The sequence below is a fragment of the Dipodomys spectabilis genome, unplaced genomic scaffold (assembly GCF_019054845.1).
Source record: "Dipodomys spectabilis isolate Male_0828 unplaced genomic scaffold, ASM1905484v1 ptg000254l, whole genome shotgun sequence".
NCBI lineage: Eukaryota > Metazoa > Chordata > Mammalia > Rodentia > Heteromyidae > Dipodomys > Dipodomys spectabilis.
In genome coordinates, this window is record NW_024870931.1 from 844,729 (window position 1) to 867,334 (window position 22,606).

The following is a 22,606-nucleotide window of genomic DNA, read 5'->3' on the forward strand; positions in this document are numbered from 1 at the left end:
TTTTGGTATATTAGGGTTTGAACTCAAGGCCTTAGGCTTGCCAGTCAGGTATTCCACCATGTGAGCCAAGCCTTTCTGTCTTGGGCATTTCCAAAATAGAGACTAAATATATGGTCATGCTGGGCTGGATCATGGTCCTCTTATCTGTGACAGGCATGCTCCACCAGGCCTGGTCCTCTGTAGTTGGGATAGTAGACATGTAGCACCACGTTCAGTCATCGGTTTAGATGGATTATCTCAAACCCTTAGTGCACAGCAGTCAATTCTTGACCACAGGGTAAGCCCTGGGTTAGGCTTCAACTATTGGACCTCAGTCTCCTCTTGGGACAGTTGTGAGGAAACAAGGGATTTATACAGAGGGATCTCTGGCACAGGGCACAGAGGGAGCAGCCATTAGATACGGTTCTTGGCAATTCTGTGAGCAAATGAAAGGAAGATACCTGGAAAAAGCTCACGTGGGGCTTGTTATTAATCGTGGAACAGGTGAGGGATTATGAAACAAAACATGTCTCTCTTTCATCCTTACCTTATCCCCATGAGAAAGGGGATCTTTCACTGTGTTCAGTTTTGCAGCTGGGGATACTGAGGCAAGGAGAAGCCAGGTGACATACTCATGACCTCCAGTTCACAGGAAGCTCTGCCTGACTTCTCTGCCATACTCCAGTCCACTTCTTGTGGTGAGAAGTCCAATTCTTATCAGTCGTGGGGCTTGAACTCTGGTCCTGGGCACTGTCCCCGAGCTCCTCAGATCAAGGCTAGCACTCTACTACTTAAGTCACAGTGCCGCTTACAGTTTTTTGGTGCTTCTTTGGAGATAAGAGTCTCACAGACGTTCCTGCCCGGGCTGGCTGTGAACCATGATCCTCATATCTCAGCCCCCTGTGTAGTTAGGATTAGAGGTCTGAGCCATGGGCACCCGGCTTAAGTTTAATTCTGACTTTTTTTATCTCTCTCACAGGAACTGGTGGAATGTGTGCTGGAGGAGGTGGCCCAGCATCCCCATGTGGTTGGAACCCAAGGTGGCCCTCTCATTCTGGAGGTAGACTGTGGGTTATGAGCTGTCTTGCTCAGCCTGTTGAACCAGCTCCATGAGGTAAGCCCCTCTGTGCCCTGGCTAGACTATAAAGACTATAACAGTTATTCATTGTCCATCCAGCCTTACTGGACTTAGTATTTTTTGTATGTTATTTTCTAGCACCTGGCCAAAATTATGATACATAGTTATGGAATGAAAATATAATGCCATCTTAAGAAAGTCATTTAGGGCTCTGGGAATGTGACTTCATGGTGTGGTGATTGCCTAGCTTGCCTGAATGCCTGGGTTCAATTCCTCACAGAAAAACACTGAAAGAGGTAGAGTGGTAGCCTTGAGGAAAAAAAACAGCAAGCTCAGGAATAATTCCCTAGTCCTGAGTTTAAGCCCCCTGGACTGTCAGAAACAAAACAAAACAAAATAAAACAGTAAATGCAAAATAAAGAACACATACTTGGAATATATAATTGCTCCTTCCATACTGATACCTGACAATAGTACCTAATTCATGCATTTTGCCTATATTAGGATACTGTGTTGAAAAAAAAAATGTTTTGTTCATTAGATCACTGCAGTTAATGCCAGGAATGTACTTAGATATCAAGGGAAGATGAATTCTGGAAATTAAAAGATTCCAGGCTTTTGAGTGGTCACTGCTAATCACAGAGAAGGCTAGTCTAAGTGAGATTTGGAAATCTTTTTGGTCAGTCATGGCACTAAAAAGGCAGAGACTAATTAACAATTGTGATAGAAGAGAAGGAATAAATCCAGATGGAAGGAATAAATGATAGTAACTAACATATACCAGAAACTGTTCTAGGGAAATATTTTTGGTTATTGAAGAACTAGTTATCAACTAGGCTTATACCTCATTGCCTTTAACATTGTAAATCTCTTAGGCTAGTTTTTAATCTCTGTGTGATAAATGTATCTCCTTCTATGCGTTCTTTCATACCTGATCTCCTTTGCTTTCTAAAAATCTCAGTCTTTCTATATTACTCTATGAATATTGCCTAATACTAAATAACACCTACACAGATGGCAGAGGATGCTAATGTAAGAGTCCCATAGCTCATGAGTCATTAATATAACAACATGGAAAAATAAGGACATATTTATTACTACCCCAATTTTTCTGAAAAGCTGCAATGTCATCATTTGGTTCAAATTTCCATTCTTTGTCTACATAGTGTCATTAAGTACACATAAATGCAAATATGAGCCAGGTGCTGGTAGCTCAAGCCTGTAATCCTAGCTACTCAGAAGGATGAGACCAGAGGATTGTGGTTCAAAGCAAGCCTTGTCAGGAAAGTCCATGAGACCCTTATCTTCAATTAATCACAGGAAACCCAGAATTGGTGCTGTAGCTAAAGTGGTAGAGTGCTCACTTGAGATGAAGAGGTGAGGGACAGCGCCCACAAAAAAAAGTGCAAATATGACTTTCAGTTTCCCCAAAAGGAATGACAAGGTCAATAGTAATCTTTCCAAGCATAAAAAATAATTACAAAATGATTCAGTGCACCCTCTTTCACTGAGTTATTTAAGTTATGGCTTCTTTGCTGGGCATATTCTCTTCTTTTAAAAATTGTCAAATATTAGCTTTATAATAAACTTCATCTAATATTTTTTTCCAAAAGAGAAGTCCATACTGTCGATATCACTTGGCTTTCTTACTATCCTATTTCAAAGCTAATCCAGGCAGGAAAGTCTGTCAAACTATTATCTCTAAATAAACACTAAAAAAGCCGGAAGTTGAGTTTTGGCTCAAGCAGTAGAGTACTAGCTTTGAAGATAGGTGGGCAAGAAAGACAACTGTTAAGGGACAGGGTCCAGCCCCTGGGTTCAAGTCCCAGAACCAGGACAAACTAAACAAACAAGCAAACAAAAACAACCCCCAGATATTTCTTTGGGACTGTCCTTAAAGGAGTACTGCTCTGAGAAGAGGCTGCTTGTGCTGAACATATTCACAAGATCCTGCTTTTTTGGAATCCTTATTGCTATGGAGAACTCAGTACCAGACTAAAGGAATTGATAACTGACTCCTGCCAAAAGAGAATCTTCTCAGGGGTGAAATATCCATACATAAGACACTTTTAAACCTCCATGTCTTCGTTTCTTTGCAGTAGAACAACTTTAAAGCAATGTTATTAGGGGCTGGGAATGTGGTTCAGTGGTACAGTGCTTGCCTTGCATGAATGAGGCCCTGATTTCTCAGTACCACATAAACAGAAAAAGTCAGAAATGGCGCTGTGGTTCAAGTGGTAGAGCACTATCCTTGAGATGAAGATCTGAGGGAGAGCGCCCAGGCCCAGACTTTAGGCCCCACAATTGACAAAAACAAATGCAAACTAACTAAAAAAACAACGTTAATTCCTTTTATTCTATGCTGGCCTTCACATGGCACATTATTATCTTTTGTAATACTCTCAACTAGAAGTTAACAGACAAGTTTATATGAATAAAAAACACACTGGAAAAAGTAAGGGACAGAGTTTCCTTCAAGCCTTGGGATTCTTTTCTTGTACAGTAAAAAGGAAAGCACAAGTTAATTTGAACTTTATCATTTCTCTGTGTTCAATTCCTCTCCTGGGATCAGTTTCCACAAAGTCCAGTAACAATCATTGGTGCTTCTTGAGGTCAAATGAATGTTTTCTGTCTTCATTGAAATAACACAAGGACACTTTTGGACATGAGGTAATAGGTGTTTCAGAGACAACTTAGTAAAAGAGAAAATATAAAATTTATATTGCTTATAAATACTTTATCCATGAGTATATTTAGTTCAAACTTCATAATTGCTCTGCAAATTAAGCCAAATTTTAAATGGGAAGAAGGTCCTCAGATCATTCTTTTTGTGAGTGTATTTTCTGTGCGTTATTTCCCTAGTGCACATGAATTAACAGTAAGAGAAACATTTGCAACAATAGGAGAAAGAGAAGTTCTGTGTTTAAATATAAGTGTTCAATACAATATAGAAGACTACAAATAAGACAACATCGAAACAATAAAGCCAAGTCCAATATGTAGATTTATGGGAGTGTTCCTAGGTGGAATATGAAGTATGAGGCCTTTCCCTTTCTCAATCACGTTTGCTAATCGCACAAATTTTTAAAAGTAGAATGGAAGAATAATTCTGGTTCCAATGAAAGTCAGATATAAGGGCATGGACTTAACTGGAAAAACAAGTCCATCTTGAGAGAGCAGGGATTATACTGGCAATGAACTAGTGGCTAAGATCACATTTCTTTTTCTTTCCTTTACTTGCATTTTGTTGTTGTTGGTCTTGGCACTTGAACTTTGGGCCTGGGCACTGTCCCTCTGCTATTCAGCTCAAGGCTACTGCTCTACCACTTGAGCCACAGTGCCACTTCCAGTTTTCTTGTAGTTAATTGGAGAAAAATGTCTCTGGGACTTTCCTAGCTGGGCTGGCTATGAACCCCAATCCCCAGATCTCTCCACCACGCAGCTTAAGATCACATTTCTAACAGTGTACACTCAGCATATGCAATGTGTATGTTCATCTATCTTTATATGAATTTTTGAGTTAAAAATGTGGGCTACAGCTTAGACTTTTCACTCAAAAAATGTTTGTAGTTTAAAAGTTGATAATTCTGGAGATATAAAACCTAAGAATGTAAAGCAGTCTGGGAAGTTCAGTTTGCATGCAGCCTGGGCAGAACAGTCTTTGCCAAACTACCAGCCAAAGCCTGAATTGGAAGAATGTCTCAGGTGATGGAATACCAGGCATGAGCAAGATTGATGAATAAGAGCTTGAGGCTTTTGCATACATACATACAAACATACACATACACACAGAGGCACTTATATGTGCACACAAAAATACACAAATGAAACAACTCTTAGAATATGTAGAAAAGTTTAAAAATAGCAATAGAAAATATGTCTTTAGTAAGAATTAAGAGATGAATTTTAGTATTAGAAAGTCCTCATGAACTTTCTTCAAAAAAGTTTGAGACTATTACATAGGTAGGGACGAGAGCTAGTAAGAGAGTCAATTAATCATTATTAAAGGGATCGAATGAATCAGAGATCCCAGCAGGTGCATCTGAAAATGATCATATCCTGTGTCAAATGTTAGAAGATCTTCTAAAATAGTACATAAACACTCTGAGCAGTCTGTCTAGTGGATAATATCATTGGAGAAGTTCAGAAAGGCTAGTCTATGTCTAGATTAAATAAACCAACAAACATGGCAGGGCAATGTGATACAAACCTGGAATTCTAGCACTCAGACTAAGGCAGGAGATTAGATAGTGGAATTAAATAGTGATACATTTCCTGGACCAGGTAGTATAATTTTGTCTAATAAAACAAACCAAACAACAAGAAAGGAATACACAATTAGAAGTTTGGGCTAATTTTGTTATTATGTTTTGAGAAGTCAAGTTTCCTATTGAAATGCAACTCGTATATAATCTTCAGTTTTGTTTTAAATGCACTCTTCATTACAGAACATTCCTAGATTCAAAATGGCTCATGATTCCCACCCAAAATTTGAAAAAGTAAGTAAGCATCATTCTGTTGGATTCCAAAGAAGTGAGGAAGGATTACAAAATCTTAAGCCTAGAGAAATTGCAAAGTTCATCTAAAGCAGGACTTTGTAGATCTTGCTAAATTAGAATTTAGAGTTAACATAAATATTTTAGTTTTGCTTGTAATTTCATATTTTATAGGATACTACAAAATTCTTTTTGAGTAGAGGGTTTAATTGACAAATTCACAAATGATTCTGGCATTCCATTTGCCTAGAATATGCTTTCAAGAGAGTTATAATTAGATCTTAGTTAATAGAAAATTCCAACCATTCATGTATAAAATGATAATGTAAATAATCTAGACAGAGTTGCCAACAAATCGATATTAACTTATAAATATAGAAAAACTGCAATTTTTGAGGGTTTTGTATAACATTGTATGAAGAGAATAATTGTGTGACTTCTTCTTTCTTCTACCTATATGTAACAGAGGAAGCAATTTCCTTAATTACGTGCCTCTGTATACAATGAGAAAAATGCTACATTTGGGGTTATTGGTTTGTCCTAGGGCTTGAAATCTGGGCCTGGAAACTGTCTCTGAGCCTGTTTATGCTCAAGGCTCGTGCGCTACCACTTCAATCTGAGTGCCACTTGTGTCTGACTTTTTCTGAGTTTATTGGATATTTGAACCATAATCTTCTGACCTTAGCATCCTAAATATCTGTGATAGTTTAAAAAAGTATAAATATAAATAACATTTGCAAGTGTTCTGATCTCAAGAATCTCACTGGGGGAAAATGGTGCAACCCAGTTAATTGTAGTATTCTTTCCAGAACAAGGAGAGAATCACATTATCAGAGGTGTAGTATTTTTTTTCACAATAGAGATAAGCTATTTATGATGTGAATTAAGGGAATATTAAGGTGCACTTTACAAGTTGGAAATTATTGGACTAGGATGACTTTATGGCATAAATCTTTGGATTGATAGTTCATAGAAATTATAGCTTACTCTGATAAAATTTGCTTACTCTTGAAGAATTAATTACAGATGCTTCATAATTTTATCCTCTACCAGAATGTGGCTATTTTTCTGTTGACTTCTCAATCTGTAACACTCCATTGGAAACTGCATCTATTGCAAAATTACTTAACATGCAAACAGGTACTGTTTTGAATCACTCAGGTATGGAATGTTCAGAATTTGAAAATGAGTAGTTATTAGTCATAGGAATTTTGAGGAACACATATATTCTGTCCTCTTAACAACTCATTTACTTTTAAAAGTTATAGGTTTCCATAGAATTAAACTATATTCGGTTTTAGTATGAGAAAGTACTAAATTTTTCCTTTTTTCAAAATATTGTCAAGTTTATTGTGAAAATAGTGTCTAGTTGGATAACATTCAAGTTGATGACTCTCTGATAAAAAAAGTAGTAATCAATTCAAATTAGATGCCAAATAGTATTGATTTTTAAAAAGTTACTACATAAAATATTTACTATAACAATACAGTGAAATTATTTTTTATGTAGCTTATTTTTTAATTTAATTTTATTGTCAAATTGGTGAACAATGGGTTACAGTAATTGTAAGGTAGTGAAAACATAACTTTTCAAACTTTTTATCCCCTCTTTCATTTTTCTTATAGTTTTCTTTCACCTCAATACTCCTCACAAGTTTTAATGTACATTTCCAACATATTGTCTTGTGAGTATTGTTATTGCATTGGCTTGCCCTTTGTCCTTTGTCTTGCCATTTTGTTATTCCTCTTCCCTTCCCTAATTAAGGTAAGTGTATACACAATACACAGGGCACAAAATCAAATACAGCCGATGCCAAGACATAGGTGGAAAACCCAAAGAAAATAGAAATCATATAGTACATTATAAACAACTGCAAAAAAATCTCTGTTTCCATACCTTGGAGTTCATTTTGCTCAGCATCAGCTTATATGTTCATATATACACATAAAGCCACTGGAAAATAATAGTTGCATGGACACTATATCATGTAAACAACATGTTACTGTTTTTGATGGAAAAGGTTGAATTAGGATTGGGGAAAAAGTGATTCTGATAAAGGAATTTCAAAAGAGTTTAAAAATTATGACAGGTATATTTTAATTGTTCAAATTTTTAACAAATTAGCCTATTAAGAAAATTGCCTGGGAAAATAGGCTTTCATGCCAAGAAAGCTATGGAGACCTAGTTAAGAGGGAGCAATGTGGGTAAAGATAGCTCATTTTCACACTAAACAAACTTTAGAAACCTTACTGTAAATCCTGTAGGTTCCCTTGAGAATTGTCCTTACCCAGGAAATATACTCTCACTGTGTGAAATTCAAAGTTCTTAAGAAAACTAAGACATCAAATTTTGTGAATTGACCTTTAATTACCAAAATTATTCTTTGAAAAAGATAATTTGGGTCAAAATATTTAGGGAGAAAGGGCCCTTCAAAATGAAAGAAGGTATTGGGTTCACACTTTTCTGTTTGTAACACTTTCCACAATGTCTTTGCACGTGAAGCACTGAAACACAGAAAAAAATCTGATTGGTTACGCCAATGATTACACATTTCTAAGTAGCTCACAAAAAATAATATCCTTATTAACATGAGGTAGTGAAGACTTCTCTTATTACATAAGCCAAAAAGTTTGGGATTAGAAAAAAATTGAGAAAATTGAAAGGGTAAGAAAACAATGTTCTTAGAAGCCCTATATAAGCATACTGACTTCAGCAGTGGAGGGAGGCCAAAAATTTTGATATAGATTGTCTTAATATTTTTGCTACCTAAAGTGATTTTACAGAGCCTATTTGGCTCACTACAATGTAGAACAGTTTGAATGAGGACAGGAAAATAAATTCTACGTCCAAATGAGGCAACTTAAAAGAGTTTTAAAAGAGAAACCATGAAGATGTAGCGGGGTGGGGTGGGGAGGAGATCTTATAGTCTTCCAGCTTCACTGGACTTGAAGTCAAGAAGCTGTGCTTAATTGGAAATCAGGGAAGAGCTAGGAGGAGGACATAGAATTAGGACATAGAAGCATTGTCCTTTGTAATAGACACTGTTACCCAAGGTATGGATGATTTAACTCTATTCTGTTCCATACATCTTGCTGAGCAAATGCAAGACCAAGAAAAAATAATCTATTGAAATAATTTTGCAAAGAATAACTTCACTGATCCTGATATGGTATCTAAGGAGAGTCTTAAGAGAGAACATAAAAGTGGAGTATACTTCGGTTTCCTCTAAGCATCTTGTTAGTAAAATATATCTTTGAGGTTAGAAGTGATTGAACCAAAAAGTAGTGGAGTACTTATTTTTGTGGAACTTTAGACACAAGAGGACTTTCAAGGTAAAAAAAAAAGTATAGCTAAATATTTGTGATCACAGCTTCTTGGATCGGTTTTTTGGAGACAAAGTTTTACATTAGAGTTTGTCCTCATTAACATAAATGTTGGATTTTCGTGGCAACCAAATGCAAGGGTGAAGCTTAATGGACTCCCTTGGACAAGTAAACAGCATGGTAGAAAAAAAATGGCAAATAATATTTAGGAAATTAGTTTGGCTAATTACTTGCCAGAACAAAGAATGAAAGATATAATTCAAAATCACTTGACTTAAAAATATGAAGAAAGAGTAGTGAAGAGAGATGAGAGAAAACATACAGGACTCTTCTGTCTCCAGTGGAGTAATGGATTCTTGATCTTGTTTCTTCCATTCTATCTTCACAAGCCATCAAGTGTGGCTGAGGACTGGAGTATCCATTTCAGACAAAGAGAACTCACAGAAGAAAATATTTGCAGCAGATGTAGGTGATTCACAACCTTAGACAATCTACTTAAATCTGTTCAAAATTCTCTGCTACCCCAAACTGCCCTCTTTGAACAGCTTTGTTTGCTATTCCCCAGACTACCCTTCATGAACTATTTAAAATTTTGAGAGGTCATATACTCCTCTCTAGAGATTGCTGTTTGGTTGTGATTTTTGTGTGTTTTTGTTTTTTGTTGTGTTTTTTAATTAAATTTCAAAAGGTTGTGCAAGTGTATTACAATAAATATGTCCATCTAATTGTCCAATGCTCCTTGATCAGAGTGACTCCTTCTATCATTCTCAACCAACCCTTCTCCAAGATGTATTTCAGATTTATCACTTCCTTTATCACATGTGTACATTGAGTATTCTAACTGTACTTGCCCCTTGTTCCATTTTTCATTCATTCTGTCTTTACTATTATTCCTCTCTGGTTTCAAATTCCTGATAGTCATTCTGTTAAACTGTTAATATTCTGAAAGTTTTATATACTATCCATGGAGTTTCAATCCTGCGTACACTTGAACTGATGTCAGCTTATATTTCCATAATTCATTAATCTGCAATAAAAATTTGCAAGACTGGAGACGTGAAGCACCTAGACATGATTTTATTCTCATCCATTTGGAAGATTAATCTTTAGTCAACAAGAAAGTTTAAAAATGGCTTAGAATATATTCCTAACTACCAAATTTTATAAATGGCTTTGAAAAAGGTTTATGATTATTTTATTTTACATGGGATAATATTTTCTACTACCTATAAGTTTTGGAAAAAGAAGAAGACTACGATTTACTACTATACAAGAATATGGTAGAAATAGAAGACAGATTTTGTTTGTCACATCTCTGATGAGTACCCATATTCATGACTTTAAGTCATATTTCTTCTTACTATGTTAGACTGATAGGTAAAACATAAAACAACATATGATAAAGCAACTATTTGTGACTTTTTAAAATGTACCTTAGGGGCTGGGAAGGTGGCTCAGTGGTAGAGTGCTTTCCTTGCATGCATGAGGCCCTGGGTTCGATTCCTCAGCACCACATAAGCAGAAAAAGCCAGAAGTGGCGCTGTGGCTCAAGTGGTAGAGTGCTAGCCTTGAGCTGAAGAGCTGAGGGACAGCGCCCAGGCCCAGAGTTCAGGCCCCATGACTGGCAAAAAAAAAAAAAATGTACCTTAGTAAGTGATTAAACTTACTTTATTAGCTAGTGTTTGGGTTTGAATTATGGGAGGTTTTTCTATTTGACACATTTCTGTAAGGCACCTACTGAACAACACAAATGGTGAGTGGTACTATTTCTACACTTTAATGAATGGTTGAACCTGTTTGGCATTAGTGCTGGGTAAATAAAACAACTCTATTGTAACTTGCACCCTAAACTTGAAAAATTTGTAATGTCAATATTGTCTACTTGTCAAATGTTATTTTGGTGAATGTGATTTTTAAAAGATAATTTGAAAAGGAATCTGTTTTCAGGAGATTAAGTGTAGGTTATCATTGGTTTGAGAATGATAACATTTTTATTCTACAGAAACAAGTTTTACTGAAGTACCAGTATTTTGAAGCATTAACGATCTCCTCAGTTAATGTTTTTGTGAATTATATTTGACCTGTAAGTCAAGTTTTCCTAGCCTTGGTAGACCAATTATGGATCTATCGTTCTAGGAACTATTTTTTTTGCCTACTTATGCTGGACTGAAATCTTTGAGTAATCATTAGAAGAGGGGTATTAAAAATAATTTTGTGACATTTGTGATCTTGATCACTCATATGGGCTGGTCATTTGTAAACTAAAGTTTGAATTACTGTACTTTCTCTCAGATTTTGTGATCTCATCTTTCATTTTAAGTTGCATTGCATTACACAATTGCTTACCACTAATTCTGGTGTCATAAGGAATTGAGATGGATTTTCAATTACTTTCTGTTGGCATGTTTCATGAGCCTAGGTGAGAAATCTTCCCCTTGTTATCAGATGAAGAGGATAACTAAGACCTGGGATCCTAGGACCCGTGGGTCCTGCAGAAGAATAATACCTTTTAGATATCGTATCAGCAAAATTTGGGTACAATCAGCAGAAATGCTTCAGAAATATAGAGAAAAACATTTTGCAACCAGTGAGTTAAAACAATAAACAGAGCAGCAGAGTAAAATCCCTTATAGATTAGAGGAAAACAATTGTTTTTTTTTACAATGTGAATTCAGAAGACCAAGAATAATTAGAACATATCACAAGTTTATACCAAAGACATTGCATTGATACTTTTTATATTCTAATTTACATTCTAAACCTTATTATTTATATTCCAATCTATTTATTGTAATAAATATCTATTTATTTGTCAAATTATCAATTAATTCTAGTAAGTTCCACTATGTGAAATAAAATATCAACACGTATAAATATAAAATATATAACTATAAAATATAATAAAAAAGGCACATGTTTTGCAATGTTCTGTTGTGGTTACGGTATCAAAGGCAACTGTCTTTTAAAATATTATTCCATTATTTCTACCTCAGTGTTTGGTAGAGTTGGACCTAAAGCTTTACCATTTGGAGATTTACAGCCTAGAGACAAGAGGAAACACTGTGATTAAAACATTACCAATTTAAGGCCTAATATCGAGGAGAAACATCTAGACTTCTCTTGTAACTATGAAAATATTTGATGAAAGAAAGGCAGTAGTGTAAATTCCTGCCTGGACGGATGGTAGACTGGCCAGGACATTTGGTAATCATGCATGTGAAATTTTTTTCACCTTCTTGGCTTTAGCTACTATTGAAATGTTAGGTATAAAAAACAATTATATTTTGATAAAATACCTTCTAGCCTAAAAGGTTCTGCCTTAACTGTTTATCTCTCTATGATCCCTTTTAACTAATATTAGTTTTGTTCCAATAAGAAAATCTATGCTGTCAGGGTAAGATATTCTGATTGGTCTGTTGGTACAGGGAAGAAGAGTAAAGGGTCAGGTAGACATTTGTACCAGTAAGACATCATTTAGGAATTTTTAAGCTGCAGAAGTTTAGAAGTAGCTCGTAAGCAAGGCTTACTTTGAATCCATTAACTCCACAAAGCTAACTCAGTTTATAAATAAGTACTTGAAAAACAATCACCTTTGGACCTAGCTATAAAGGCTTCAAAGTATGATCAAATTTAAAATGAAAAAGACTTAAAATAGTCATTGACAAAAAAATTGCAAATGTGAGCAATCAACCAAACAATATAAGCTTTTCCCAATATACACAGAATTTTAGAGAAGTAAGATCAGTAACATTTTTAGGAACAATAAGGTTTCCTAGTTACAAACAGTCAACCAAGGATATATGCCTGTATAAAGATTGCATCAATAACTACTTAAATTTACAGGATACTACATGCTTCAGCAGGACGTTTACCCAAATTACTACAATATAGAGATTATCATGGCATTTGCACAAGGATGATATGAGAATTTGTGAATTTTTCCATATTTTTCATTCTTGAGATGCAAGAAATGAAAAAAACAGTTATTAAAAAATTGATTACAAAAATACAAGTCGTTATGTCGAAAAATGAACTTTACAACTTTGTGCGGGTGGAGGGGTAGCAGGGAGGATTGAGTGGGGGAGCAGGGGAAGGATGGGAATGGATGGGAAGGGTAAATACAGGAGGAGGCTACAATGCTTGATGAGAAATGTACTCATTATCTTGCCCATGTAATTGTAACCCCTCTGTACAGTATTTTCACAATAAAAAATTAAAAAAGGCAAATGTAACAATATATGTAATTCGTTGAACTGAAAGTTAGCTTGACATCAGTGCGTTAAATCCTCACCTTAGAATGGCCTTTCCATAGCATAATCTTTACAAAACATTTGAAATTGGATAACATTGTCATTTTATCCCAAAGAAATAAAATACTATAAGGACCTAGGAAAAAAAAGGAATCTTAAACTTTTTCTATATGGAATGCTATCTGAAATAACACATTTATTAACGAACCTATATATTATAAAACAATGTATAATTCAAAGTATTATATCTAGGAGAGAATTAAATAGATTATGGACATTATACAAACAAAATACAGAGTATTTTAAAATATACTTTTTTCATACAAGCACCAGAAATATTTTTAGTTTCTGTACTACTCATTTCAACAGATAAGTTAAAGTGATTTCTGATTTAAAAATCACAAACCCTGCAGAAATCATTATAGATGTATACAAACAACTCTTGAATACATTTTGACATCAAAGTCAGGCAATTCATTGAAGAATACTATGGAATCCATGAATTTTTAAAGTAAGATATTGCTGTTGCTTTGTATTGTGAAAATATTTTGTACAGACACAAAGATGGATTGGCATTTTTGAAATTTAAGAATCTTAACCAAACCATTATGAGTTAGGAGAACAATTTTTACAGCCTTCCACAATTTAAAAGAGGTAGTGATACATATTTATCCTTTTGGCAATATTAAATGCAGTTTCTTCCAAGTTGTTCTTCAGACCTGGTTTGATGTAATGCTTCAATAGAAGGCGATCCAGCATATCTTTGCTATTTCTATTCCAAGCAGTAAGATGCAAGGGAGTCAAGAGGACTTTAGTTTGGGCATTGGTATCTGCCTCAATGTGAACTAAAAAAGCAGCCACTCTGGTATTATTCAACATATAAGCACTGTGCAGGGGTGTCTAGCCATTCACAGTAATTGCATGAATATCTGCCTTGAGCCACCAACTCATGGACAATGTCTAAGTGCCCACTGGAGGCTTCCCGATGAAGAGAGGTATCTGCACTGTAGTAAGCCGATTATTTTCAGCAGCCCAAACAAAAATTTGTTTTAATACTTCTCCATTTTTTTTTGCAAATGATACCATTCCTCACTTTTTCATCTTGTTCCTTGTCTTCATCAGAATTGCCTAACCAGAGACAGTGAGTACCAGTGGGAATGGGGTGCACAGGTATTCCCTAATAGTTCACGTTGGTTGAACTGGACAGAAAAATCCAGTGAATTTTCTACATCTGTTATTTCACCATGATTTTCTTTCTCTTTTTCCAATTTTACTATTGGAAATTATTCTAACTGGAGAGTAGGGAATTGATAGAGAGCAGAGGAAAGGTTTTCCTCCATATTCAAAGGTACAGACTGAAAATGGTACCAGTGGTGTCTTCATGTGCAGCTCATTATAGGAATGAGAAAATATGAAATAATGCCTCCTATGTAAATGATTTGGGAAATGGCAGAGCAGAAAGTGAAATGATGCAACCAAAAATATAAAAGCAAAATAAATTAGGATAATTATGGAGCAGTCACATTATCTATGAGAACCATGAAAGGGAGAGAGGAAGAGAGAGACAGATGTGCAATGACCATGCCTCTGATCAATTTATAGAGCAAACAATTTTATTTTTTAAAAGAGATGGAAATAGAATTTATGCATTTACTTGAATTTAGTAAATACATTTTTATTAGCCTACATAAAGAGACATAGCTTTGACCAAATTACAGACAAAAATCTAAATCCTTGATAATTCTAGTAACAGATCTGACTGAAATCAATTGAATCACACTTTTCCTGTAGAGTAAAGAATAGGTCCAGGCTAGGAAAGCAGCTAGAGAAGACAGGCCGATTGTATCTGTGACAAAACTTTGTGGAAAATGGTATCAAGGATTAATTACTGGTGATCCACTTGCACTGGAAGTGTGAATCTGAACTATTGCTTGCTGATTCTGAACTATTGCTTTAATAATTATAAGTTCCAAGAAGAAAAGGTGAGATTTAATTGATAGCAAAGGATTAGTAATTCACTTTGACTTCTCATTAAGCACCTTCAATCATCAAAATCACATGAATACAATAGACAGGCCTACTTTTTTAGATGAAAACAAGTATCTTTAAAAACAAGGTAATTAAGTATTCCTACAAAGGACTTCTATTTTACTACTTAATTATATAGTTTTTTCTAATGTTGGGTAACAAATAATGGATCTATTAGAAAGCTCTTACAGCTCATATGTTCAATAGTGAGTTCTCTTATATTATACCATGGTATTTTTGTTTATGGTTTTAAGAAGAAATTTACTAGCTTAAATTTCTGACAAGACAATATCGTCACTGTACAACTTGCTTCTGTACTCTAAGTTTTAAATTACTATCTAATATGTGTATTAGATAGCTATAGAGGAAAAACTAGAAGCCACACTCGTGGCTCATGTGTTTATCCTAGCTAATCAGAAAGATGAAATCTGAGGATTGTGGTTTGAAACCAAACCAAACAAAAAAAAGTCCATTAAATTCTGATTTGAAAGTAGCCAGCAAAAGCTAGAAATGGAGCTGTGGGACAAGCAGTAAAATTCTAGGCTTGAGAAAACTACAACAAAAAATCAACAAATTCTGGGACAGAGCCAGGCCATGAGTTCAAGCCTAGTATTAGCACCAAACAAATTAATTAATTAATTAATTAAAATAAATTAAGTGGTCACATGTGGCAAGGCAAGTAAAATGTAACACCCATGGTGACTGGATTGTGTATTATTTTGTAATAAGGCAAATTAACGTTTGTCCTAATCACTAAAACTTTATTTGTACTTTTTTGTACTAAACCCTGAATTTAGCATGCAAGTATATGTGTGTACATGTGCACACATGTGTGTATGTGTATATGTATGCGTGTGCTGTTGCAATGTTGCTTGCCAATGTGGACAAGGTGAGGCTCAAAAGAGCTAACTGTGTTGCAATGTTTTTATTTATCAGTGTTCTGTCATGTCATTTCTGTGGAGCCACCCTTCTGTACATTTTATTTGTCAAATAATAACATCATCATAATCAAAGCATATACAAAATTAAGTTAGATAAAAGAGACCACTTTCAGCTCTTATTATATGTTAGGTAAGAAGATACAGATATAATTAAGTAGTAAGTTATTGCTGTAAGATGACTGTCAGTACAAAATATGTATTTGACCTCTTAAATTGGTTATACTTTTAAGATATACTCATGGAGTGAGTTTCACTGACTTGACCAAACAGGTATTACACTCTGGTTATTCACAAGATGAATAAACTCTTTCCGGATTTCTGTTGAAAATAACTTTCTTTGTAACATCATATCTATTCTCACTAAGATAATCAACCCTGTATTTATTAGGTTTGAATATCCCATCATATTGACTGAAAACCAGTATTGTGGATATGCTTGCTAGATATACCTTTCAAAACAAACAAACAAAAAGCATGTGTCACCTCCAGATTGTGGATGAATTTGAAGTTGTTTTGTACATGCAATGGGATCTTCACTAAAGGCTCTTTCGTGGAAGTAACTATCACAACTTTAACAAATAAGGCTTTTCGAATATCTTTTCCAATATAAATAACAACCCCGAGAGCGTCTTGCAATTTCTGAAAAGCCTTTGAATATTTTTAGTATTATTTCAGTTCATTGACTATAGAGCTATAGACATTTCTGAAATAAATATTAAGATATGAAGATGTAAGTGGGTATATAGGCTTTTTATGCAATAGAATATTATGAAATATTATGAAATAGAATAAAAGGATATAAGTGAATTTGGTAAGCTAATTATTAGTATAACTTTGTTTTCTAGTAACAGTTTTTTTTTCTTATTTTTGGGTCCGGTCGTGGGGCCTTGAACTCTGGGCCTGGGCACTGTCCCTCCTCTCTTCAGCTCAAGGCTAGTGCTCTACCACTTGAGCCACAGCGCCACTTCCGGCTTTTTCCTTTTTGCTTATGTGGTGCTGAGGAATCGAACCCAGGGCCTCATGCATGCAAGGCAAGCACTCTACCACTGAGCCACCTTCCCAGCCCCAGTAACAGTTTTTTGAATGTAGATGATGCAGTTAAATTATTTCCTTTGTGGCTCTGTACTTCAGTTAGTTTTATAATCTTGATAATTATAAGAGTGAATTTGTAGAAAAATAAAGGTATTTGAAAATGAAGGATTAATCTTGTGTTTTCTGTCCTACTCCCAAGAAAATGAGTTATTTTCAATTGTTAATATTTTATCATTGAATCTTCAATATCACAAGAAATTTTGAAAAACATGCAGTAGTATTGATGTCTTTTTAAACCAATTGTATTCACAAGTTGGAGAGTCTTTAATTCATGCTTAGGTCTTGGTGTCCATGATTTTTAACCTCTCGTTCCTAACATTAATGATAGGTAAGACTGCATTTTTGGGTATATGAAAGGTAAATATTCATCTGGGGTCAAAGGTGATTTTTATATCAGTCTTGCTTTAATAACATTTTAAAGTAAAACACTTCTCTCAAAATGTTGGGTATAAAAAGCAATCAAAATACCTCTAATGGTAAACAACTTATGTGAGCTACAATGTGGAAATGATTGGTCTATAAGACCTGCAATCTGTTTCCATCAGGAATTGGGGAGATTATTCTTTCAGTATGACTGCGATGCAGTGTTGTTATGGGATAGAATATAATTTCTACAATTTTGAGCTAGAAATCAAGAATGTTATAGTTTAGCAGTTCCTTTCACCAGGGAGGTATGAATTGAGTATGAACTTGCATATTGCAGTTACCTATTTCATTTTTTTTTTTTTGGTTGGTCTTGGCACTTGAACTCTGGGCTTGAGTACTGTCCCTGCACTCTTCCGCTCAAGTCAAGCACTGTACCGCTTGAGCTACAGTGCCACTTCTGGTTTATTAGCAGTTTATTATAGATAAGAATCTCTCGGACTTTCCTGACTGGGCTGTCTTTGAACCGCGTTCCTCAGATCTCAGCCTCCTGAGTAGCTACGATTACAGGTCTAGCCACCGACATCCCGCTTAGTTTCCTATTTTCTAAGAAAGATAAAGTGACATATTATTAAAGTGTGGACAATAATTCTGGGAAATTTTCCTAGAATTAGTGGACTAAGTACTGGTATTTTAGTCACAAAATAGAATGAAGTTATTTGATATGGTGGGAATGGGCCGCAGGCTAAGATTTACCATTTGTGAAATGTTGTACTAGTAATTCCAACTCTGAAGACTTCAATATCATCATCTGAGAATTAGAAATAGAAGTCGTTCTACTTTATGGGATTATTGTGAGGATTAAATTAGATACCATAGGTAACGTACTTGGAAAAACAATCAGCATTTGATCCTTTCTACCTGTTATTTTATCATGTGATGAATTCTAACATTTTTACTGTGATTTTTATATTGTTTCTCTTTAGGATATGCAATGTGATGTATTGACATTCATTTTGTTGGTCACTTTTCTGTCATTTTGAGGAAAATAACTGCAAAGAAAATTTCTGAGAAGGAAACTATTATTTTGACTCATGATTTAAGAGAACACAGTTTAAGGTTCAGATGTCTCCACTGTTTTTTTTGGGGGGGGGGTCCGGTCGTGGGGCCTGAACACTGGGCCTGGGTGATGTCCCTCAGCTGTTCCGCTCAAGGCTAGCTCTCTACCACTTGAAACACAGCGCCACTTCTGGCTTTTTATTTTTGCTTATGTGGTGCTGAGGAATCGAACCCAGGGCCTCAGGCCTGCAAGGCAAGTTCTCTACCACTGAGCCACCTTCCCAGCCCCGTCTCCATTGTTTTTAATTATATTTTTATTAAATAGTTGTATGAAGGAATTTCCATTCAACAAATCAGTTTATAAGTACAATGGATCTTTACGTAACTTTCCAATACCCTTCCAAACCTCACCCCACTTTCATTGCTTCTAGTTTCTGCATTGAATGTTATACCTTCCCTCTCTTCATCCATAACTCTCTTTATTCCTTCCCTTTGACTTCCGCTCATATCTTCCAAATGATAGTTTCTTGGTATTCACTTTGTTGGAATAAAAGTTCAATTTTATAAGAAATTACACTTTTAAATACTCGTCTGCAAAGAGCATGCTTTGGTTAATACTGTTGTGTAAACTTGCATAAAGTCCTATGTTCCAAATATGCGACAGAACATGGGTCCTTCGTGTGTCTGGCTCTGACTTAGTTTACTTAACATATTTTTAGATCTATCTATTTCTTTGCAAATTACGTAACAGTCTTCATAATGGATGGGTGCAATCCAATTGTGTATATGTGCCCCACGTTCTCCAACCATCCCTCCACCATAAGACATCTGGGCTGTTTTCATAACTTGGCTAAGGTAAATAGTGCAGCAGTCAACATGGTTGTGGAAGTGATTTTCTGTATCTTTTGGAAGAATTCATCACTATCTTTCTGGGAGCAATCCTCTAGACAATTTTCCAGAATAAGCACATCCCTCCTTACATCTCCATCACAACGTTTTGCAAGACCTCAAAAACACACTACCCCCTACAGGTCTCAATAAGCTAAAACCACACTGGGCCCATATTCTTTCAATACATTTTTTTTCATGATTATACACATAATTTACTGAGAACCTTCTACGTACTTTTCTAATGTGGGAATGAGGGACATGACAATAGAGTAAAAGTAAGAAAATTTCAATTTAATTAGCTATTATAATATTTAAAAACATTTTCAGCTCTAACTCATAGCCTCACTTACTATTATTTTAATCTTTATTTGAGTACTTCATCAATCCCCTAAATTATAACAGGTGCGTTAAATACAAAAGCAAAAATTGTGGTTTGATTTTGATACTCATGTGTGAGGATGCACAATATGGGCAAATAGATAGATTGGAATTAATACCCATTATCCATTATGTTAAATTAAGATGGTTTTCCCAAACTGATTCTCGCAATTCATATTCCATTAAACAACAAGAAACTTGTGACAATTCCCTTTGTTTTGCTCCTTAATAACTTTTGTTTCCATTTTATTTTACAACAAAGGTTGATATTTCATAAATCTACTGTAGATACAAAGATACGATAAAATATTTCTGTCTGTATGCATTGATATATATGTACACACATCTATTACACAGGTTGTAATGATAATTTATAACTTCTGTAACTACATGATTTACTAAACTATTTAAAAAATAGACAGCTTATGTCTGGAATCCTGGTTACTCAGGAGGATGAGACCTGACGATCATGGTTTGAAGCCATTTTGGCAAGAAAGTCCATGAGCCTCTTATCTCCAAACAACAAACAGAAAATCAGAATTGGAACTGTGGCTCAAAGTAATAGAGTGGTAGCCTTGAGAGATAAAGCTCAGGGCATCACACAGGCTCTTAGTTCAAGAACTACAATCTAGCCAAAAATCTAATTTACACCTGTGTAAGTAGAATATTTCCATCACCCAAGGGCATATCCATACTCATTTGCAAGATAACTCTGTTATGTCTGGAGTTCCACACAACATTATAGCTTAAGTAGAAGGGATCACAACATGGGTTCACTCTATCTCTCTCATGGTTTTTTTTCTCCACTGAAATACTCAAATCTTACAATCATTCCAATTATTTAAAGTTATAGCTTTTTCTTCATTACCCATAATAGAGTTTGCATTGAGTGTCTTGTGTCTCCTAAATGGGTGTTCTTAACACTTTGTTATGCCCCAGCCCTAAATTACCCTGATTATTTTTCAGATAGAATCTGGCTTCCTCCTTGTGTATGATCTTGGGCTCATTCCACTTTATGTTATTCTTCCTGGAATTTAGAATAACAGGTGCATGGCATGGCTTTGTGTACAGATCTTTCTGTCCAGTCTGGGCTTTAACCACTGTCCTCACAACAGTAGACTCCCATGTAGTCAGGATTCTCAAAAGCTTATCATAGCTGATTTTTAAAAAAAATCATTGCATTTCCTGCAGGTTTTTAAGTACTGAATTAATTTGTGTTTTCTTCAGTTGTTTTGTTTCATTTGAATGTATGTGTTGAGTTGTTCCAAACTTTCCTTTTGTTTCTTTCACTCGCGTTCTTACCTAAGTGCTGAGAAACCAATTCTTCTTTCTCAAAATAGTCAAGGCGAACATTATTTATTCCAAAGCAATTTCAGTAATATTTAAATACTTTCATACATATGAATGTTATACGAATGCTAAGTGCTGAGAATGGTCTTTTTATTTTCACAGCAGTCTTTGTCATACACAGACAGATCATGAAATATACGAAGATAATAAAACTACACATGCTTGCCAGGAGGAGAAAATCCTATTATTAATTGTTTGACAAAGCCCTTCTCGTGAAAGAAATACGCTGTTTGATGCAGAATTTCACAAAATCATATAGCTAGGAAGAACCTAAACAATCATCTAATACTACAGAGTTGAGGGAGATGAATTGCCCTCCTGAATAATTTACTTTTGGGTCATATAAAAGCAGGCTTGCAAAAAGAGAATAGACTTTAGAGAAACATGATCAGTTGTATGTAAATAGCTGCTTAGCTGATTTTGTTAATTTGTGAACCAATACATGGCAATAGGGTACAACAAGGTAAAAAAAATTAAAGAAGGTAGCATTGAAATACTCATTGGTGTGTTTGTGTGTTCACGCACACGTGTGTATGCACACGCATATTTGCAGGAGCTCATGCATGTATTCATCATTCCTGAAGCTTGGTAGTGCCTGGGCACTATCCCTAAGCTTCTGTGCCCAAGGATAGTGGTCTACCACTTGAGCTCCACTTCTGATTTTTTGGAAATAATCACATGTATTTTCATGATTGGACTGGCTTTGAACAGTGGTCTTCAGATCTCAGCCTCCTGAGTAGCTAGCTAAGCTGATTCAGCCTCTGAGTAGCTAGTTAAAGTTCTGACTGTCCTTTATGCTTCACTGCTCTTTTATTCTTTTCCTGAGGTAATCACAAGCCTAACTCATATATATGTCGAGTTTTTAAAAAATACTGCTACTGCTTGGCACCAGGGGCTCCCATCTTTACTCTTAACTACTTAGGAGGCTTGAGAACAGAACCCAAGCCAAAAGTTTAGTGGACTTCCTTCTCACTCTATAGCTGGGTGCACTGGATCATTTCCACGATCCTGCACTATCTAGAGGCAAAGATTGGAAGGACTGCAGAATCCAGGCCAGCCAAGGTAGGCAGCTAGACAAGTTGGTGTGCAACTCTGATGCCATTGATGATGGGAAGGCTAAAAGGACAGATCAGGTGCATGTTCTTGTGGAAAGGGAACCCCTATCCTATAATTAACCACTGATGTGACGCCAGCCTAGCAAGAACAATACTCCAAGTTGAAATCCCCACAGTTACCCACAACCAAAATAGGTAAATACATTAACATCCCACAACTTAGTACAATCTGTTCTTTGTTTTAATATCATCTTTATCTGATTATCATATGATGTGACAGAATAGTTTCTTCATTATCTTAAGATATATTTTAAAAGACCTA

General features: G+C 35.4%; 1 pseudogene; it reads left to right on the plus strand.

Moving 5' to 3' along the window:
- Positions 1–12,728: 12,728 nt before the first annotated feature.
- On the plus strand, positions 12,729–12,828 carry LOC122124935 (annotated as a pseudogene).
- Positions 12,829–22,606: the final 9,778 nt, after the last annotated feature.